This window comes from Pleurodeles waltl, chromosome 10 (assembly GCF_031143425.1).
Source record: "Pleurodeles waltl isolate 20211129_DDA chromosome 10, aPleWal1.hap1.20221129, whole genome shotgun sequence".
In the NCBI taxonomy this organism is placed as follows: Eukaryota; Metazoa; Chordata; class Amphibia; order Caudata; family Salamandridae; genus Pleurodeles; species Pleurodeles waltl.
In genome coordinates, this window is record NC_090449.1 from 407,155,000 (window position 1) to 407,170,978 (window position 15,979).

The window sequence follows — 15,979 nt, forward strand, 5'->3', positions numbered from 1 at the left end:
ATCTGTCAGTAAATGCACGTATGACTATATGGTGTGAACGGCTACACACATTCTAAGTTCACATAACCCCCTCTGGTGCCGAATAATGTGTTGCAGGAAAATGCAAAACATACTGTCACTTGGGTTTTATCACACTTGTCTGGCCTACTCAAGCCTGCCTTGTGATAACCAAACTATAGACAAACACGTTTCCACAAATGTAGTGTGCATGTGCCACATATATTGTGCCAGGCACCAAGCTGATGTAGCAGATCTATCAGTACCACAACATTATATGCTGGTAGTTGGGTATTTTAGTCTGGTAAATGATGTCATATTGGCCTAACACCATACCTTTCATATCTATACAGTAAGTCTATGAGTTGGATGCCACATACACTATTCACTAGCTGAAGTAGCCAGTGTATGTTGTTCCTTAAGTGTGTGTAGTAATGGGATGAATCATTTAAGACATAAGTAGATGCCTACACAATGATAGAGTCACAGAGACGTTCTGTAGTGAAGAACGAGTATCCTTAATTCTTGTGGACCCACGACGGCACCAGCTACAATCCAAGTCCAGCGTCAGCAGGCAACTGCCTCAGCACAACACCCTGGAACTTAAACTGCAGATGATGCGGTCAGGGTTCCAAATATAAGATTTAGAAATAAACAACATAGCAACAATGCTTACGGCAAAATATACAGCGCCAATAAAAAGTAAATGACATACTACAGTGTGTATTGCGTCCGTAACACATCCAACAGCAGGAATGCAGACAGATATTATGATTTTTTACTTTGTGCATAATCATGTATAACAATGTGTATTTGATTTGCATAGGACTGCTATATATATAAAAGAAAAAATGGCTACTGTGCAGCTACCTACGTTCACCCAAGCATGCTACAAGCTGTAATACATATGAATTAGTAAAGATCTCTACAATTCACAATAGGTATGTGTTTTTCACATCATAAATGTATTTCCCCCAATAATGTCCGCACCCTGAACGCAATGAGTCACACATATGGCACTTTTAACATAGACATACAACACATCCCAAGTCTTCAAGCATGTTAGGTAAGAAAAGATGAGCAAGAACAGTGAGTCCTGGGAGTGTTTACTTGCATTTTGCAATTCACTCCACTGTACCACACACAATAGGCTAGTTGTGTCAATCAAAAAACACGCATTGGCCATTTTGCAACACATTACACCCAGAACATAGGACGGAAGCCACACAATCACGCTAGTGTATCAAAAACAATGCATTGTGTATTGGCATGAGTTGTGCGTTAATCACACATTGGCTGTTTTTCTACTGATGCATCAGAAAAAAAGGCACATTTGTAGAAAACGGGTAGGATATCAATCTATCAAACAGTAATTTCTAGAGCTTGTCACTGTCACCCCTGGAGGTATCTGGGCGCTGTGGTGTGATGCACTTATGAAGTGATGCAACGGCTCTGCCATGCTGTATACTAGGAAGACTGAAGTTACTTTCACTTTCACTTACAGACTGTTTGTCAGTGCTGGCTGTTGGGGATGTTTGCTCTTGTTCTGGTTTGCAAATTTTGGTCTTGTCAGTGTCTGTACTGTAAAAATTGTTAATCGTGTTTTGTAATTCTCATTTATAATGTTTTTGTCACTGTATTGCTGGGTGTAAGTCTATTTAGGGGTTTTGTAGTTTTAGGGGTACTGGTAAGGGTTAGTTTTTGTTTAGTTACTGTTGGGGTGGGGAGTAGAACTAGTGACATGTTGACTAAGGGCAGAGCCAAGAACCTGTCCAAGAGAGGGTTTGGGGCCTGCTTTGGCTGGTGGCCCATTATGTCCCGACTATGATAGCTATAGGGGTAAGCTAAGTCAAGGGCACCCTACTAAAGAGCACAAGGAGCAGTGGGAGAAAGTCCACTGGCACATGAGCCGGAGTAGAGCGTACTGTCCAGCAGTTGAAGCACAGATGGGCAGATGTGGTGAGCTGGGAGGCTGACCTGCTTGATCATCTGGGAATGGAAGTTGGTGACTCCATTGGTAAGTACCATAAACCTGTAGCTGTGTGTCTTTTGCGAAAATTCTGGTATTGATCTGTCGACTGGAAGGGTCATATAATTTGAGGGGTAGGATGCCATAACACAGGCTAACTCTGTAAAATGCAAAAATCATGCCCCAAGGGCTGGTTCGCAGTGGCCTAACCATAGCCATGACAGATCATGCAGTGCAGGGGAGGCCCAGAGGTCCCGGGCCCCCTCTGGCCATGCAGGGAGTGTTGTCCCCTGGCCTGTGAGCTCATGACTGGGTCCAGAATGTTTGGACACCTGCCATATATGTTGCAGGGGGGCACTCTGACAGTTCATCACACCATAGGCTGGACAGGGTGTTTGGTTCACACCAAATAAAATCACTGATATATATTTGGATACATGCTCACAATTCACAAGTGAGGCTGTACAGGGTAGGAATGATTAATGTTTATATTCCCTGCACTTGTAACATGTAAGGAGCTAAGTAAAGAAGAAAAACAAACATGTTGATTGTCTGATAAATGTTGCGTTGTTCAGAACACGTATAGAGTTGAGAACACCCCAGCACAATGAATACCTTGCAGAGTGTGGTCTGCCAAATTTGACTATTCATATAGTCATCTAAGTCATGCACCCTTGCACCTTGTTGCATGGAAGGATGGTTTTGCACATAGTCTGTGAACCAGAAGCATTATTTGTTTGATATTATCCTTAAACATTGCAACATGGCATACATCTATTCATAATTAAGCTATGTCAACTTTGTCATATGCTACATGTCCAACTTGCAGACAATACTGGACATTGTGAAGACAATGTACTGTGCTTCATATGTACACAGTGTGCATGTTCAATATTCACAGAGCAATGTACCATGCTTTGTCTTGCAGGTGGATTGCACCATACACACATGCCGAGGTAGAGTCTTTCAGGGTTCCTGATGCTACCAGTGAGTTTTACCTGAATGTTTTCTCTGTAAGGATTGCGTGTGATACAAGATATTAATATCATTGAGATGTATAAAGGGTATCATCATTCACCTGTAAACAATTTTCCTTATATGTCAAACCATAAATGAAGTAGCACAAAGTGACGTGCAATGGATAGGGACAAATGTCAATGTACATGATTTGACAAAGTATGCATGCCCACGTGGTTGATTGCTCACTATCTGCTGTGGTAATGTTTGGCCAGCTACTGTTTGAATGCTTATGGCACATGTACCATCACCAGCCCCAATACCTGCAGATGTCCTAAGTTTGATTCTCTAGCGCCCAACCCATGGACAGAAACTAACAATTATTTCCCAAAAATATGTGACAGAAAAGTTGCATGAGATAGGCAGAGATTTTCAAGACAATATGTTTGTCAAAGAACAAATATGAGCATGAAACAGGTGGGGTTGCGGTGTGACACATATCCTAGACAACATTACCAGTAGTCAACATATATGTTTATTGGATATTATACACAGTGAACATCCTTTCCACTGTAATAGTCCTACTGTTGTGGGTTCACATCATACTATGCCCATACTAGCGGAAGGCGTTTCTCACTGCTACCACAATTGTTACAGTGTGAAAGATTAAAGGCATGATCAGACATTCATGCTATTCAAAAACCAAAATGTTTTGGTATCAATGCCCATACAAGCGGAAGGCGTTCCTCACTGCTACCACAATTGTTACAGCGTGAAAGATTAAAGGCATGATCAGACATTCATGCTATTCAAAAACCAAAATGTTTTGGTATCCATACGTGCACCTGAGCCAGGCGTGTAGCCAACCTTATGAATCAGATAAACTTGTGTGACCATGAGAGCAGGCTAGGTATCACTAAACAACATTCGTTCCTAGGATGGATGCTGCATATGTAGTTATGAGGGGGCAAAGTTTAACTTAATAATTTTTGGAGCACTCCCAGTGGCCAAATGGCTTTTATCCCTGTATGTTGTTGTGATTGTGTAAATACAATGTTCATAGTAATCATTTACTTTGTTTCACCACTTAGGCCACATTTATCATAACGTATGGCAACTATAATCCAGCCACATGAAAATGGTTTTAAGGATGTAGGAGAGAAACTCTATTAGGCCATAGGTTTGGACGGTTCATCTTCAGTCTGCCTGTCTGATGCATATTGCTAGTGTAGTTGTCCATTTGTAGTTGTCCACATGGCAAGGTATGGGCAATTCACGTGGCAGGTCCTGACAGGATGTGAGGAATCCCACCCCTGTGCAGACAGAATTGGTAAGGGCACATGTGGCTTATGTCACCAGTCTACACATGGAAATGCAGATGCCCTAATATACCCAATGTCGTATATTAGACACATAACATACCTTTGTCGTGATTTTTTCAAAAAGGATGCAATGTGGAAAGGACCACATGCATGTCTGCACTGTGTTGGCAGCATACAGCCCATTACACAGCTCGCCTACTGGTGGTGTTACCCCTACCGGCTCACACCACATATGTCACCCTTGAATCATAATTGGAGATTATCTGCAAGATACAGCAACAAGTGATTATAAATATAAGATCTACAGCTTGCATGTACACACTCATTACATGGACATGGTTTTAGGTAATATGCATCAAGGAACAAATCCTTGCTGACGTGTGGACACTAGTATATGTAAATGTGCACATGGTATTGGTGGAAGTGTATTACATTTATTACACAAGCTATGTTTTAGGGTTCCTAGTATTTCCAATGGTCAATATTGGAGAAGTGGCCAATAGGTCTGGTTAATGGGATGTAGCTAATCACCCTTCACCTATGTTTTAACTACCTGTCACAGAGTCAGTTAATGCAATTATATGTGTGCCCTACTGTATTTGCCATCTTAGTTAACCAATGCTGAGGTACAATACCTGTACATGCTTGACAATACTCATTTCACATAGGCGATTGACCATAGAATATACCCTGTTACATGCTGCATACCAAACACCCGGGAATCCATAGGTGGACCATGTGTTCCATTACATGTGTACACCACATCATAGTTCCAAATCAGTCTCAGTCTTGTTATGGTTCTAGGTTTGTGTGGACACTGCCATTTCATATACCTACAATGCCAGCACCTGTGAACGTTTGCATTGTTATACTAGGAGAAGTATATATTTCAAATGAAAATTGGTCATTTCTCATTCACTAAATGTTGTTTTGGCCGGACATGCCACAATAGATGTTTTAAAAAAGTAAGCCTATTATTGATGACAACATCTACAAGTTCAGCTTTGTCTGATACATATTTCCTTCCTGTCCACCAGACAACAGGATTAAGTAACAAGAAAAGGCCCATATTATCTCAATGGAGTGCTACCTCCACATCAGCCACGTTGCCAAGCCCTATGAGTGCATGGGGAGGCTATACAAGGAAGGGAAGGCGGCTGGGACTTGGAAGTCCAGAAGGCATAGGCAACAAGGACAGGCCAGGTCAACCTCAACCAGAGTGTGGATGTGCATGGTGGGGTACCAGTGGCAATTCCAACATCAGCAGCTCTGCCGTCCCAAGCACCGCAGTTCTTCACCACAACCCCGGTAGTGAGATCTAAATTTGAGACCCAGGCTTAAGGACCCTGCTGACCTGAAGCAGACATGGCTGCAATTGAGGGAGAACTTGTAACTATGCGGGCCATGAAGCAGATATTGCAGCAGTCTGTGGACCCGTTTTAGTGCCCAAATATAAAGCTCCCTTGGGCTTACCATGTTTTTTTAATGTGGTTGTTATAATTTAGTATTTTAGCATAGGTTAGTATAGGTTTTAGCAAAGGGATAGGTTAGGCTAGTATTAGTTAGTGTAAGATTTTTATTAGTGAGTTGTTTTAGGTGGGTGTTAGAAATTGGGTCTCTAGTTGGCAGAGGTATACACCCTTGTCCGAGTAGGGACCCCAGTCCTAGTCAGGATAAGTCACAACACAATCCAAATAATCCTGTGCTCACCCTCTGGTAGCTTGACAAACAGCAGGCAGGCTTAGCTTAGAAGGCAATCTGTAAAGTATTTGTGCAATAACTCATACTGTAACATAGTGAAAACACCACAAAAAGTAATCCACACCAGTTTAGAAAACTAGATAATGTTTATCTGAATAAAATAAGATACAAATGACAGAACTCCAAAACGCACAAGTCGAGATGACACTTTTTAATGTTTTAATTGAGTCTCAAACCTTAAGAATCAGTGGTTATATCCTTGTAACCCACAGTATGTGCAATGCGTCAAAAATAACGATGCACTGAGGCAGCTGAGGAGAAGATGCATTGAAAAATAAGGCGCTGCGTCGGATTTTCCAGCACGGCTCAGAAGATGCATTGTTTCTCTCCAAGCTGCAAGGTGATGCACTGATTTACAGGAGCGCAGCTTTGGTTCCTCACTGAGATGCATTGAAAATTCTTGACGCATTGATAGCAGGAGCATGCGCTGCGTCGATCTGGTAGGCAATTGCGGCAATTTTTCCACCGCAAGGCAGGCGCTGCATCGATTTCTGCAGGCTTGGCGTTGATTTCCCGACACAAATGGATTTTCTTTACTCGGGTGCAGTCTTTGTGGCCCTGAGACTTCAGAACAGGAGGTAAGCTCAATCCACACCCTTGGAGAGCACTTGTGGTGAAGGCAGGGCCCTTCCAGCAGAGGCAGAGGGCAGCAGGCAGCAGGGCAACAAGCTGGGCAGCAGTCCTTCTCACCAAAGCAATCCAGATGAGTCCTTTTTGGCAGCCAGGCAGTCCCTCTGACAGAGTCCAGGAGTACATCAAGAAGTGTCTGATTTGGTGGAGTCAGAGACTTAGTATATATACTCCAAAGTGCCTTTGAAGTGGGAGAAACTTCAAAGAGTGTTTTTGAAGTGCACACGTTCTCCTTTCAGTCCAGTTCTGTCTGCCAGGATCCCTGTTGGGGGTTATCAGTCCTTTGTGTGAGGGCAGGCCACTGGCCTTTGAAGTGTGAGAGAGAGTCCCTCTACATTTCTTGCCAAGGGAGACCCATTCAGTATGGAGATGAATGCAGATGTGACTGAGTGTCCTGTGTTTTTGGATGTCTGAGTGTAATGCACAAGAGCAGCTCTCAACCAGCAGAGACCAGACATGAATTGGAGGCAGGCTGTAAGGCACAGATGGCAGTAAGTGCAGAGAATGGCCCACATTCTAAAATTGACATTTGTAAAATAGTAATATTAAATCTAACTTTACCAGTAAGCAGAATTTTCTATTAGCATTCTGGCAATAAACATGACAGGGCTACTCCTTTTAGATCAGAATCTACCCCTTAAAAGACTATAAGGGCAGTTCTAATGCTGGCCTATGAGAGGAGCAGGCCTCACAGTAGAGCAAAACTTATTTGTGAGTTTTTCCACTACCAGGACATGTAAAACACATAAGTACGTTTCCTGCCTTTTACTTACATAGCAAACTACCCTATTTGTTACCTAGGGCCTACCTTAGGGGTGACTTATATGTCGAAAAAGGGGAGATTAAGGCTTGGCGATTAGTTTTAAATGCCAAGTTGAAGTGGGAGGAAAACTGCCACACAGACCTTTGAATGGTAGACCTGAGACACGGTTAAGGGGCTATGTATGTTGGTGGCACAATCAGTGCTTCAGGCCCACTAGTACATTTACTTTAGAGGCCCTGGGCACATGTAGTGCACTTTACTAGGGACTTACAAGTAAAATAAATATGCCAATTGGGTATGAGCCAACCTTACCATGTTTAAGAGGGGAGAGCACATGTACTTTAGCACTGGTTAACAGTGGTAAATATCCAGAGTCATAAAGCCAACAAAAATGAGGTGAGAAAAAGAGGAGGAGGAAGGAAAAACATTTGACGTGATCCTTCAGTAAGGGAGATTTTCCAACAGTGGGGATATAGGTGGGTAGGTATTTCAGTGGGTGAGGGGGGTTGATGTTTAGTGTGTTTTATTACAAAATATATTTAAAAAAATATAATATATATATATATATGTATGTTTAGGTATTTGTGTATAGCTAGTTTGTCTATAGTTGTAGCTTATGTTTGTACTGTGTGACTATGCATATTAACGGGGGGAGGGGTTGATGTTTAACATGCCATTTGTGGTGTTTGTGTAGAGTAGTGTAAGATGAGGTTAGGTAGGTTAAGATAGAGTTAAGTTAAGATAGTGTAGGTTATTTAGCATGGGTTAGTTTAGTCATAGTTTAGATACGGTATATTAGTGTAGTCTAGTGTAGTGTAGTGTAGTCTCGTGTAGTGTAGTGTAGTCTAGGTAGTTTTAAATTTTACTGTTTTATAATAATTATATTAATCAATGTTTTCTTCTTTCACGACTGCTTAATGATTTACTGCGTAGGAGTTGTCATACATTCTTAGCTTTTTTTAAGCATGTGCTGTAGGATTTTCCTGCAGTGTTTTTATATATGTGTACATTTGTAAGACTCCTATGGACAAGAGTCAGTCAATTTTTGCAATTGGGTCACTTGAGGGATCTTCATTCATGTTTGTGCACTGTAAGTTTCTCTCTTTCTGTCAATGGAGACACAGGCCAACACAGGTAGTCACCTACTGTTGCACTGTGTGTAAATTATACTACATGTATAGTAGGGATGAATATGTCAACTCATAGTCACAAATCGAGGATATGTTGGTTCACACACTGATGCCAGCCACATACACGCTCAACCTTGCACCATTTTAATGTAACATTAGTGTTTTTTGCTGGCTACTAATCAAAGAAGTGACCCCCACCTGCCTGAAAAATTCAATCACCATTCACATTGAGTATTTGCTAATTGTAGCGCTTCATGCTTGTGAACTTTGGGAACTACTGGCTAGTGTAGATGCACATAGGGCTCCCCATATCTGTTCTCCTTGGCATGTGTAGATTTTTCCATGGGTCTATGGCACACAGTTCCCTTTAGTTAGTAGGAAGTGTCTTTTGGGTCAGCACATGCACCATGATCTACTTAGTCCACTCAGTAACAGACATACAACACACATGTGAAAAATAGTGCATTTATTTACAGGTTTGTAAATAGGATGAATCTCAGTATCTGTTCTTGCAGCAACAAACCCAACATTGTTTGAGAGCTAAAGGATATCCAGACAAACTCCATGAGGGATACATGTCATGTGACATGTGGAAGATAAGCCTATTCCAGTGGGGAGGAGGTCCAAATTGCCATTGGGGAATGTAGGCCTCATCAACAGTTCACAAATGGATAAGACTAACAGGTGGGAAACGCAAAAGGAGACAGTACTAGATGTTAGTCTACACAGGTCCAATGGGAAACTAGCCAAGAGGCACAGACAAAGGTTTTTGGCTAGGTCTCTGCCAGAAAGTGGTAAAGTTCACATCTTTCTCTTCTGATGTGTGGTGTGCCTTCCCTGAGAGTGGTGGTGTTTGTGCAAAAGCCATCTGAGGCACGCACACATCAGGGGCTGAAGATGTGGGTCCCCTGTCCCCAGCAGCATTTGCCTGTGCAAACAAGGATGGCAGCACAGCACTGAGAAAGGCCTACTGGCTTGTAAGCACAGTAACAACATTGTGGTGAAAGACACCCAATATTATAATATAGGAGTCCTGCTTCTGCTCCGTATATTGAAGGATGGTATGTAAGACCCCTAGCTAGGTGGCAACCTAATTTTTGTCACATTGGCAGGGCTGTTGTTGTTGCCTCTGCCTTATGACACCAGAAATGTCAGTCAGGGGCTATTCCAACTCTGGAGCAGAGTGTGGGTGCCTCTTATTGCCTCAGAGGTGTCCTTATTTGGACTGAGGCACCTACGGACTCCCTCTAGGGTGCCCGCAACGGTCTCTATTTTTGCCCGCACCTCATCTACCATCTGGCACTGGACTCCTACTGCTTGGTGTTGAAAGACTACCTGGGGGTCCTCGGAGTCTAGAGCTGGCCTGGAGCTTGTAGATGGGGTAGGTCTTCTTGTAGGCATTTCCTCTGGAAAACCAAAGACTCTGTCAACCCCTGTCACAACCAGTGAAGGTGATACAATTTATTCCGGGATTTGCTGAAAAGTGTCTTCGTGGATGTGAGGCAGGATGTCTTAGGCAGCAGGTTGGTCGTCCAGGACAGGCAGCTTGTCAGGAGGAACAGTTTGTCCCTTTGCAATAAAATGGAGATATGTCAATGGTGATCTTTGCTAGACGTTGACATGAGTAATCTGGCTGACACACAGTATACATCCTCAATCACTTTCAATTCAACATTGATGTGTAGTACCTATGTGAATTGTATGTATTGAGGGAAAGTGGCATTGTAGGTGCCTTTCAGATGGCAGTATCTGTGCATTGTTTACACACCACTGTGAGACAAGGGTGATTGTTTGTGTCATACCACACATTGCAAAACAGTTACACAGCTTGCTGGACTGTCCTGCCAGTGCGGGTAAGTTGAGGTAAGGTCCACATCAGCAATAGATATTAACTTTCCTTTTCATGATGGCTATACATAATGGGTCATATTTACAAGTGGCTTGCACCGCAGGTGCGTCACTTTTTTTTAACGCATTGACGGTGCAGGCTGCAGCCCCATATCGACAAGGCCATGCAAAGCCGCTTTGCATGGCTTTTCATGGCCTTGTAGATATGGAGTAAAACAATGCAGTGGAAGCACTTTGACCTGTTGTAAGTATTGTGGGCTTTTAACCATGCCCATCACACACCCATCACTTTCACTCATATGTGGGCTTGACTTACAAAAATCACGTTTCTCCCGCCTTAAAGGATGTTTTTGTCATGTCTTACAGACTGACCCGTTTACATGGATTATTGCATGCTTGCCGATATACTTCAGTGTGGGTGAACACATTTTTTTGTCAATCCCCTTTGTGCTGCATGGCGGCCATGGCGCTCATAGCGTGAACAGGCACAATAGCGTGAACTCGATTGGCGGTATTGGAGTGCTGGTCACATGGTTCACATTTACCTAATCAGAGCCATTTCTTTTGGCTCTCCCCTTAATACACTTGAAATTGGTGAATGCTTTACATAAAACAGAAATCCTCAAAGTTAAAGCGGCTCTCCTGGCACAGCGGGAGAGCCAGAACTCCAATATTCACTGCACTTGGGAAAACTCAAACCATAATGCTTCACAAGCATTATTTTTCACATGTTTGCCCATAACTCAGGCTGTGGTGGTCCTAGGACAATGGGCCTACCACCAGAAAGCTCAGCATGCCACGCTCTTTCTGTCTAAGTCATCTCTGGGTCCCCATCCCACACTAGGTTAGTGGGGACCCTAAACCAATAACCCCTCCCACCATTGAGTATCTTTTTAATCTCTCTAATGGCTGGAACTTTTGTTTTAAAGCTGGGAGTAGTTTGTGTTTTAAGAGTCTTGGTTGTAATATCATTGCAGTAGGTCTGTTAACTCAGAAAATGTGTAAGGCACTGTGGCCCATATTTATAGGAAAATGACGGAACGACGCTACGCTAAAATTTGCAGAGCCACGCTCCGTCATTTTCACAATGCAGCAGGTATGTGCCATATTTAATTGAATATGGTGCACCCCTGTATATTCCCCTGCACTGGCACTAAATGTAGCTGCCAGCGCCAACGCACGCATACTTGCACAATCGTACAAGGATGTCTGCATTGAGTTTTTTTTTTATTGTTTATGTGTGGGAGGATGGCCTGGTTTGTAGTGGGTACCTATGGTACTTACACCTCATACCAGGTCCAGTTATCCCTTATTAGTGAAATATAGGAAGTGTCTAGAAGCCAGGCTCTCTAGGGGTAGTTGTAGCTGAGCAGCCAAGGCTTATCTCTGAGACATACAAAGCTCCTGCAACACCAATTTAGTCACACAGTACTCACACACATGAAAGAAAATACTAAGTGGTTCAAAAATAACGGTGCTTTATTTTGGTGACACAAATGACAAAAATACCATAAAGACCATGGGCCAGATGTAGGAAAGCTTTTGCAAGTCGCAAACAGCGAATTTCGCTGTTTGCGACGTGCAAAACCCACTTTGCAATGCCCAATCCCTGTTTTGCGAGTCGGTAACCTGGTTACCGACTCGCAAAACGGAACTGCGAGGCGCAATTAGGAAGGGGTGTTCCCCTTCCTAATTTCGAGTCGCAGTGCAATGCTGCATTGCTTTGTGACCGTGAACGCGGTCGCAAAGCAATCGTAGCTACCACCAGTGTCACACTGGTGGTAACCCATTCGCAAAAGGGAAGGGGTCCCCATGGGAACCCTTCCCCTTTGTGAATGGCATGGAAAACATTTTTTCAGAGCAGGCAGTGGTCATGTGGACCACTGCCTGCTCTGAAAAAATGAAACAAAAACGTTTCCTTTTTTCATTTTGTAATGCATCTCGTTTTCCTTTAAGGAAAACGGGCTGCATTACAAAAAAAACTGCTTTATTTAAAAGCAGTCACAGACACGGTGGTCTGCTGTCTCCATCCGGCCACTATCCCTGTGAGTGCTGCGAGTCGCAAGGGGGTCGCAAATTGCGACCCACATCATTAATATTAATGAGGTGGGCCTTCGCGATCCCCTTGCGAGTCGCAGATGGTATCAGGGACACCATCCTGCATCCTGAATTGCGACTCGTAAATTGCGAGTCTCAATTTAGGAATTTCCTACATCTGGCCTTATATTCCCTTAGGAGGTAAGTAATACACAAATTATATACACTAGTATACATGAATAGCTGTAAAAACAGTTAGAAAAGAGTGCAAATAGTGAAAATCACAATAGATAGAAATCGGCCTAGCAGGATCAAAAACCATATACTTAGAAAGTGGAATGTGAATGTCGGTTTCCCACCTAGGCAAGTGTAGTGTGCAGAGGGGCACTGGGGCACATATTTATACTTTTCTAGCACCGCATTTGTGCCGCTTTTTGACGTAAAAGCTGCGCAGACTTACAAAATACAATTGTATTTTGTACGTTTGCGCCACTTTGCATCAAAAAGCGGCGCAAATGCAGCGCTAAATAAGCATAGATATGGGTCTAGAAGCATTAGAAAACACCAAAGGTAAGTAATAGAACACACCCCAGAGCCCAGGAAAGCAGGAGTAAATCACAGTTACTTACCTAGAACACACAAGAACACGAGAAAAAAGATAATGCAAGAACCAGAAGAGACTGCAAGACACTAACAGTGGATTCCTGGACCGGAAGACCTGTGGAGGAAGGGGTCCAAGTCCAAGAAGCACAGAATAGTCCAGGGAGAACAGGAGCCCCTGCTAACCCGGATGAAGGTGCAAAAGAAGAACCACCAGTGAAGAACAACAGTCAGTACTGCACCCAAGAAGACGGATGCGGGTTCCTGGTTGGTGCAGAAGATGTCCCATGCCGAATGGATGATTGCAGTCTCGTTTGCATCGCTGGATTCTGTCAACATGCCTTGGCACACGCAAAGCTTGCAGTTAGTGTAAAATGGTGCTGCCTGGGATCAGGAGGGAACTGGTGGACTCTACCCAGGAGGGGGAGCCAGAGGGGGCTCTCAGCAACTCAGAGAGCCCTCAGAAGACCAGGCAGCACGCACAGGAGACCCACAGCATGGGGACAAAGAAGGAGCAAAAGGAGGCCCATGTATAGTATAACAAAGGGTCCCACGCCACCAGAAAACCACTCAGGAAGATGTGCATCGCAGGATAGAGTGCTGGGGGCTGGAGCTGCATGGTGCATGAAGAACTTTGTGAAAGGGTGCCAAAAAGCCCTGGCAACTGCAAAACACGCAGTGCACAGTGGTACTATCTTGCTTGGGGAGGCAGGCTTTTACCTCCACCAAAGTTGGACAGTAGGACGTCAGGACCGTCGGGACCACTTCAGTCCACCACTCATGGGGCAGGATCCACGCACCTCATCAGGAGAGGGGATCCACACCACCGCTCGTCATTGCCGAGAGGTGCCTGCTGAAGCAGGGGAGTGACTCCTTCACTCCAAGGGAGATTCGTTTGTTCTTCTGGTGCAGGCTGAAGACAGGCTATCCTCTGAGGATGCACAACCGGAAAACAGTTGTAGTTGCTGGCAGGAGCTGAAGATATAATGCTGCAGAAGTCGTCTTTGCTTCTTTGTTACAGTTTGTAGAGTTCCTGGAGAATCCCAATGCAGTTTCTTCAGTGAGAAGGTGAAGTAAAAGATCCAGAGGATTCCTGTTGGAGTCTTGCAATCCGAATCTGAAGAACAACCCAAGAGAGGGACCCTAAATAGCCCTGAAAGGGGGATTGGTCAGCTTACCAGGTAAGCACCCATCAGGGGAAGGCTCTGACGTCACCTGCTGGCACTGGCCACTCAGATGCTCCCAGATTTCCCTGCCAACCTGGAATCCAAGATGGCAAAACCCAGGGACCCTCTAGAGGAGCTCTGAGCACCACCCTAGGGGTGGTGATGGATAGGGGAGTGGCCACCCACCTTTCCTTTGTCCAGTTACGTACCAGAGCAGGGACTGGGGATCCCTGAACCGGTGTCAATTAATCAACCAATCAGGGCCCTGCTTGATGAGACGGGCAAAGGCGTTTGTAGGAAAGTACCATCTTCCTTTGCAAGTTGCCCCCATTTTTACCTGCATGTCAGTATGTTTTTGCCTGTCTCACTGGAATCCTCCTGGTCAGGACCCTAGTGCTCATAGTTTATGGCCTAATGTGTGTGTCTGTATAGTGCTTAACTGTGTCACTGAAGCTCTGCTAATTAGAACCTCAGTGCCTATGCTCTCTCTCCTTTTAAATTTGTCACTGTAGGCTAGTGACTTCATTTACCAATTTCAGTTGGCACACTCGACCACCCTTATAAGTCCCTAGTACATGGTACCTAGGTACCCAGGGCATTGGGGTTCCAGGAGATCCTTATGGGCTGCAGCATTTCTTTTGCCACCCATAGGGAGCTCAGACGAACCCTTACACAGTCCTGCCATTGCAACCTGCGTGAAATAAAGCACACAGTTTCTCTGAGGGAAGGGTGTTACACCCTCTCTCTTTGGAAATAGGTGTTACATAGCCTCTGGGAATGCTTTGAAGGGCACAGATGGTGCCCTCCTTGCATAAACCAGTCTACACAGGTTCAGGGACCCCTTGTCCCCTGCTCTGGCATGAAACTGGATAAAGGAAAGGGGAGTGACCACTCCCCTATCCATCACCACCCCAGGGGTGGTGCCCAGAGCTCCGCTAGTGTGATCCAGACTTCAGCCATCTTGCTTTGCGAGGTCTGGGGGTACTGTGGAGGGCTCTGAGTGGCCAGTGCCTGCAGGTGATGTCAGAGACCCCTCCTGATAGGTCCATACCTGATAAGGTAGCCAATCCCCCTCTCAGGGCTATTTAGGGTCTCTCCTGTGGGTTGTCTTCAGATTCTGATTGCAAGTTTCCTTCAGGAATCCTCTGCAACAACTTAAGACTCCTCTGACCTCTGATCAACCGCAGCCTGCTCCAAGAAACGCTGTAATTGCAACAAAGTGTCTACAAGCAATACTTTTCTTCAGCAACCTAAGCTCCAAGTCAGCAACTGCAACAGTTTCCACAGTGTGCATGCTCTGGGGACTCCCTGTCTTCATCCTGCACCAGAAGGGCCGAAGAAATCTCCCGTGGAGTGACGGAGTCACTCCCCTGCTCCAAGCAGGCACCTTCCAAGATGACGACCAGTACCCTTGGACTCCTCTAATAGCAACCAGCGTGCTCCTAAGGACACAGAGGGTTGACATCATCATCATAGACTGTCCTGAGGTCCTGCTGATGCAATTTGGAGGGGGTAAAACATTGCCTTCCCTGAAAGTGATGGTACCCCTGTGTACTGCGTCTTCTTGACCTCCTGAGGCCTCTGTGCACTATTTGCAAAATTCCTTTGTGCACAGCCTGGCCCAGGTACCCAGCACTCCATCCTGTGACACTCAACTCACTAAGCTGTTCTCCGGCAGCGTTGGACCTTCCTTTGTTGTGCTGCATCAACTGCGTTTTCTACCTCCTTTGTACCCAGATCCTGTGGCCTCTGGGGGTGCTGGCTGGCATCCTTAGGGCTTGCTAAAGTGCTGAGATCCC